The sequence below is a fragment of the Pinus tabuliformis genome, chromosome J (genome assembly GCF_031772625.1).
Source record: "Pinus tabuliformis cultivar Carrire ecotype Pingquan chromosome J, CPIR1, whole genome shotgun sequence".
In the NCBI taxonomy this organism is placed as follows: domain Eukaryota; kingdom Viridiplantae; phylum Streptophyta; class Pinopsida; order Pinales; family Pinaceae; genus Pinus; species Pinus tabuliformis.
The window spans coordinates 1,110,223,091-1,110,230,563 of NC_142295.1; positions in this window are offsets into that span (position 1 = coordinate 1,110,223,091).

The window sequence follows — 7,473 nt, forward strand, 5'->3', positions numbered from 1 at the left end:
TATGCCCAGTTTCCGTATATGCACACATCTTCCGTATATGCCTAGTTTCCGTATATGCGCACATCTTCCGTATATACCCACATCTTCCGTATATGCCCAGTTTCCGTATATGCGCACATCTTCCGTATATGCCTAGTTTCCGTATATGCGCACATCTTCCGTATATGCTCACATCTTCCGTATATGCCCAGTTTCCGTATATGCGCACATCTTCCGTATATGCACACATCTTTCGTATATGCCCAGGTTCCGTATATGCGCACATCTTCTGTATATGCACCATGTTCCTTTCACCATAAATCCGATGTATGATACTAATTACCAATTAGAATGATATCATAATAGTCAATTGATTCATATGCAACAAACACCATTAGCCTCTATCATGCAAAGCATAACTTATACTAGTTAATGATACCAATTCTCAATGCATAATCTCATACTCAAATATTGACTTGAGTATACTCCCCTTGTGGTCATGCTCCCTCTTTGTGTTAGGAATAAGACCTCTTTGTGTTAGGTCCCTTTTGTTGGCACCTTTCCTGTTATCCACCATAAGACCGAGTCATGGCGACCATTGGCTTAGGCCCTAGGCACTAAGCCCTTTTAAGTCCTATAGGAGGCCTTTTTCCTTTGTTAATGGCTCCACGTCATTGGTCACGTTTTTAGGCGAATGACCACCCATCAACCCAAAGGACGGAGCTCCCTATTTGATAGCCCCTTTGTTTATTATGTGTTTCACTCCTTCCTTTCTACGCGAAACAATCCAAGGAGCTAGTGCTTAGATGCTCCTAGAGCCTCTGCGACTCTTTTCTCTATGCCCAAGATATTATTTCTATGTGAAACAAGTCGAGGGTAGTGTCTAGGTGCTAAGCTCGAAACTCCCTTATCCACGCACTTCCCTCTTGTGCATGTTAACAAACTCATCGGGGTTTGCCTTCCGAGTTGACATGTCCCATGGGGACCGCCCGAAACGCTCCCCATTGGCCATCATTGTTGCCTGTTGGTGCTGACGTATCCCAATGCCCTTTCTCTTGACACTTTCATTTCCATGACCTCCATACCTCCCTTGGGGTCGATCTGTGGTTCGATGTGTCCAATGGAGACCGCTTGGTGATATGTGATTGGTTGTCTCCCTCCGTATATGTCAATTGTCGTGTTTGGTTATTCTACCAACTTTGGCTATGCGCTAAAGGATCCTCCATTCACCTTTAACCATGTTATTTTACTTTGGGTTCATATAGCTTTGGCTCGCTCTATCTTTCAATCCAAGAGGCCATTTTAGGGCTTCCAAACCACTGGAAAGCTCCTTAGAGATCTATCCAAATTGCTAGGTTACACCTGCATTTGAGATGATATGGTGCTAAAAAACTGGCTCTGAAGTATATGTACTATTCCTTTGCCACCAATGATTACCATGCTTTCCTCTGCCTTTGCTTTGCCTATGCCACCTCTACTATTGCTTTTTCCACAAATCTTTACCTTGATCACTAATGAAAAAATATTTACCAATGCAATTTTCTTTACCAATCTTTGCCATTTCCTTTGCCTTTGCCTTTTCCATCAATGACAACATATGTCCAACAAAGGGAGGACCTGGTTAGAAGGGTAAGGAAAGGACCTGTTGAGACCACCCCAAGTTAAGGAGTTTCGTCTCCAAATTTATTGAAGAAAGCCTCAAGCAACGTGTAGAATCTTAATGAGGCATCCATCGATGACTCACCATTGAATGTGATGGAATGGACAGGATTGTTGTGGGATGGCTTCTGCGTGAGCATAGTACTGTAACCCATTACTTGCCTTGGTATATCTCTTGAATTTCTTGTTCACATGGGTGGCCCACTATGGCAATGAATGTAGAAAAGGCATGTCGAGTGGCACCTTGCAATGACAATTTTGTTATACATCGCTTAATTGCTATCCAGGGGGCATGTTGTCATGCCCTACCAAGTCGTGGGCAAGTGGGGGTCTACCTAGATTCCAACGCTAGTGTTTGTGGAAGAGGTGGTGCTCCCGTTCCTTTGCTCCGGAAAATCACAATCCTCACGATCTCCGTTACTCAGTTTTTCCACCCGGCGACCTATGGTACATTCCCTCACTTTCCAAAACGCAGATTGGTGCGGGACCTCTATGGGTTCGCTTGCCCGGACTCCCTCTGCAGTACTGGTGTGAGGAGGTCTTCGTCAGAATTGGAAATTCTCTCGGAACATACTTGGACCATGATAAGACTTTCGTTCAAACCAAGAATCGAACCCTAGCTCACATTCTAGTCCACCTGGACACGCGTGAAGGTTTGGAAGAAAAAATCACCCTTCAATGGGGGAAATACACTCAGGTGCAGATCTTGGACTATGAAGGAGTCCCATTTCGCTGTAGAAGATGTCACAAAGTGGGGCACATCTTCAAGGATTGCCCACTAATAAAAAAACCAAAGGCTCCTCTGAGTGCACCATCTACATCAATTACAATCTTCGCTTCTGTTCACACCTTGATGGTCATCCATCTCTCCTCTCAGGATTGGGTCTCTCCCTTCCTGGATCTGTCATCCATTCATCTAGGGGGAGGAAATCTCATCTTTCAAAAGCCATTGAAAGGGTTGGGGCAGAGGTTGCCTCTGGTAGACAATCCACTTTGGAAGGGGTACTTAGAGCACTAAACACCTTGGGCAGGGTTCCCCCATGAAGTGCCTCTCATTTAATTGCTGAGGCATGGCCAGTGCCTCCAAAAAACTAGCCTTGCACCGGTTATTTGAAGTCGAACCAATTGATATCATCATGCTGCAAGAATCCCTAGGTGAGGGCGAAGTTATCTCCAGAACACTAGCCTCCCTTAAACTTGGATGGCAATTTTACGCCCTTGATGCTATGGGGCGATCGGGGGGTTTCGCCATAGGGCACAATCCTCGCACCATCAGAGTGTTAGCATCTTGGGGAGGATCTGGGTTTATAGTATTGGATATCTTCTCGGCAGAGCTTGGCCTGAATCTTAGGGTTATCAATATATATGGTCCATGTCAACAGTGAGAGAACTTTTGGCAGCATTTGCACTCCCTGCCTACAATCAGAAACAATTTGGTCTGGAGAATAAATGATGGATCAAAAGCTCGCATAGGACTGGATTCCTGGATTGGGGGGGGAGGAAGATTCCATCAAGCACCTCAATTTACAAGATATAAAGGTCTTTGCACACATAGCTGATCAGACGAACACCACCATTTTCTCACAAGGATGGAAATCTGCCCAACAGCTTGATATTCCTCCTCAATGGCACCAAGAGTGGCAAGATTATATAAATGCTATGAGTGAATCTCACATCAGGATTAAGGAGGGACCTAATGAACTTGTTTGGTGCCTAGCAGAGAACGGAATTTATACCCCAAAGGCTGGCTATCTCAGTCTCATGTCGCACAAACAACCTAAGCAGACACCTGAACGGTGGAAGAGCATCTCGAAGCTTGGTTCTCCCCCGTGAACAAGACTTTTCTCTTGGTGTGTTCTCAGAAACAAGGTCCCCACGGGGAATCACTATCACATCGTTCATTCCAAGGCCCTCACTGGTGTGTCTTATGCAAACAATGTTCTGAATCGACTCAACACTTATTTCTTCAATGTGAATCTCAGAGCAATCTCTGGTAGATTGTCACCTCCTGGATTCAACTATCTAGTAAATGGGAGGGTGAAAATATTTGCCGAGCCTAGGAAAATTGGTGTAGTTTGCATCGAGGTACAAAATAGTTATGCCTTCCCCTTCTTATATGCTAGCATATCTCGCTGGCTCAAAGCCAGATTATTTTTAATGACAGAGCAACTAGATGGATGCATATCTCGGCCCAGATTATATCTGCCTTCCACGATATGCCCGAGCCCACCAGACCTCGGCCTAGGAGACCGCTAGCCCCTGCTCCCATAGATAAAAATACTCCCTGGGAATTCTTTGATGGTGCTGCACAAAACCAAGGATGTGGAGGTGGTTTCATTCAATACCTTACTAATCATCACTACTTTAAGGTTAAGATGGAGCTTGGATATGGGACAAATAACTTCGCAGAACTTATCACACTTCGCCATTTGCTACATTTCTCACTGGGTCATGATTGCATGGATCTTAACATATATGGGTAGATTGGGAACGACTGTGGTCGGCTTTGATACAGGGGGAGATCATAACGAACACCAAAGATGATTCCTCATCTAAGGCTAACAATGAGGAAAATTGTGCCTTAGTAGGTAAGGCAAGGAAGGGGAAAGGAAAGGCTTCCCATTTGAAGTCAGATTCTTGCGATGGAGGTAAGAAGAAGGATATGTCAAAAGTTAAGTGCTTTCATTTTCATGAGTTGGGTCAGTGTGCTACAAATTTTCCACTCAAGAAGTCCAAGAAGAAGTCCTCAGGAGGAGTGGTGGGTGAGGCTTTGGCCTCTCAATTCGAATTGGACTTTACTCTCATTGCATGCATGGTGTCATCAATGATTGGTAGTGCATGGTACCTTCACAGTGGGGCTTCATTCGACATGGCTAGTGACAAGGATTTGTTCTACGAGCTGAAGGAGAAGGATCTCCATATAGATATCAATATGGGTGACGATGAGAGGTATATGCTATAGGATTGGGCACGATTACTTTTGAGGGAGCATGAAGCTACTCTCACCTTGAGGGATGTTATGTATGTGACTAAGTTGAAGAAGAACTTAGTATCGTCAGCATGTTGGAGGATATAGGCTATGATGCGGTTTTTAGCAAAGGAAAGGTGTTCCTTAGACACATAGCCATGGTTCAGGTAAACAGTATTGGGATCCAGGTGAAGAATCTCTATAATTTGGAGGTAGAGGAAAGGTGTTCCTTAGACACATAGCCATGGTTCAGGTAAACAGTATTGGGATCCAGGTGAAGAATCTCTATATACAGAAATTGTGCATATACGGAAATTGTGCATATATGGAAGAATTCTATAGGTAGATACTTTTTCATTTCACACATTAGCCCATATTAAATAAATGTTATTATTGTTTTAATATTTAATATTTCATGATGGGTGCGAATAGAGAGTGACATAGGGGCTTGGTAGGTGAGCTTGTTAACCTCTTAAAAAGATAGAAATTTATGATGGGCAGGGAGTGGACGAGGGGAGTGGGGCATCCTTAAGTCAATTGCAGATTCCCCGAATATTCGAGAATCCAACGGACCTAGGCACGGTCAATTTTTTGACCGCGCCCATGTCCGTCGGATTCCCGTATATTCGGGGAATTTACAATCGACTTAAGCTCACCGAGGAGTGGGTAGGGGGTAGTGACTTACTATATGCATGCACAAGTGTGTGAGGAACACAAATAACTTTAAATATGTGAAACAGGGAAGAGATGGTTAGTATGAGAAACTATAGGGGAGGAGTGGGTAGGGGGGAGTGACTTGGTCTATGCATGCACAAGTGTGAGTAACACAAGTAACTTTAAATATGTGAAACAGGGAAGAGATGGTTAGTATGAGAACCTACACGGGAGGAGAGCGATTGAGGCTGGGTGACGGGGAGGAGTAGAAGCCCCACCTACATGAGGGAAAATCTGAAGTTTTTTCTAATTGTGGAGAGCTTGGTTCAGGTGTAGATCAAATAACATTAGTATTTTGTAGAAATCCGAACAAGCCATGTTGTGGCTGCAAGACTTTACCTAGCTGCATGGGATTAAGGTAGGTGGGGAAGCAATGAATCTCATTGGAGTTGTAGAGGTGATGAACCATTGGAAGCTGACGATGGGCGCAGTTTTTGTATGTCCTCTTTCTCTCACCTGTCTTACTCACAGTATCTTTGCTACCCTTCCTTTTGTGTATCAATTGGTATCGAATTGTATGGTTTTTCTCTAAAGGTTTGATTTTCACTGTGTCGATATCTCTCTTTGACGAGGGGTTGGAGGACCTACTTATTAGTGAGTTTGATAGTGTTGTGTTTGCTACTATGTGGTGTGTTCCTATTGGCTTGGGTAATTTTTATAGCAAAGGTGGTTCAAGCATTGGCGGGGTAATTTCTTGGGTTGGGTGTGATTTTGGCTCCATGTTCGTGGAGGTACATGTTGTAATTCAAATTTGTATGAGTTTTGCTTTGTGTCTTATTGTTTGTGTTTCATTCCTCCCTCACGTTTGTTTCTTAATTCCAAAGACAGTGGGTTGGGGTTTGGTAGAGGGTATGGTATACCTTTGTATAATTTTCCTTCCTCTATCTGTTTGATCTTTTCTGAGAATTTCGAGAGATCGTCACTCCTACACGATATGCCGCCTATACAACATATGCAGAGCAGGAGGGGAGTTTACTGGTAGGGGCCTCAAAACTGAAACTAGGAACAATTACATGTACAAGAAACTTTTAGGGCTCCTTATGCATGATCTTTCCCTGAGACCGGTTAAAAAATCAAGAAACTAGAATCCATGGTTGATGTAGAGCAACAAGCCTTCCTTTTCTAATTTTGAGTTTTTGGAAAAGGTCTCTGGTTATTTTCCTTATATTAGTCATAGGAGGGGACGAAGGAAACAATATCTTAATTCTATAGTATTACACTTACATATGAAGACATTGCTCGACATTGTACTAAAAAATAAATAGATGGAAAGATGCAATGTATTTCTCTCTTTGGAAGACACTGAGAGAGCTCTGAGAAATCAAAGTTTCTTCTTTGGATAAACTCGATGTAAAGCTGACACATCTCGAAGGCTAATTTCATTGTTAATCTGATCCTGCTACTCCCCGAAGTTCTACAACAAAGGACCCAACAAGTCTGTCTTCCTCGAATGTTTGGTGGTTGTTTTGTATTAATGTTATGTTTTGGAATGTCAAGGTATAATAAGAATGTTTGTTAATTGAGATTAAGTGTAATGAATAAGGGGTTAAAATTTTTCGTCTCTATTGAAACAAGTGAAACGACCTATAAAGTACTATGAATAAGCACTCCATGGCTTTATGGCTTTATATTGTAATTTATTTTTGAATTCATTAGGAGACAATAAAAATATTAATTTACAAAAAAATATCAATTATTTAATATTGACACATGATGTGTTTAATCATAATCCTAATCAAAATAAATAAGAGATTACCTCTTAAAAAAACAATAGTATTTATTACTCTTTTTTTTTTTTTTCTTCCAGTAAGAGTATTTATTACTTATATAAATAAAAAAATTCACACATATGTATATAATGTATTAGAAGAACTGGTAAATAGGTAGCCTTAGTCTCATAGTGGGTGGGTTGATTCCTACAGCTTTTATATTTATATTTTCGGGCATATTGTAATTATCTTCCTCTTCTATATAGATTGCATTACTCAAGGAAATTTAAATCTTAGATCTTTTAATTTGCAAAATACTTCATATCATCACAATTGCCAATTAAAATATCCTCTATAATACACATATATATTATTTAACAAAAAAAATATTTATAATTACAATTGGTTAATGATGTTTTAATAGATTTACTCTAAAAACTAATT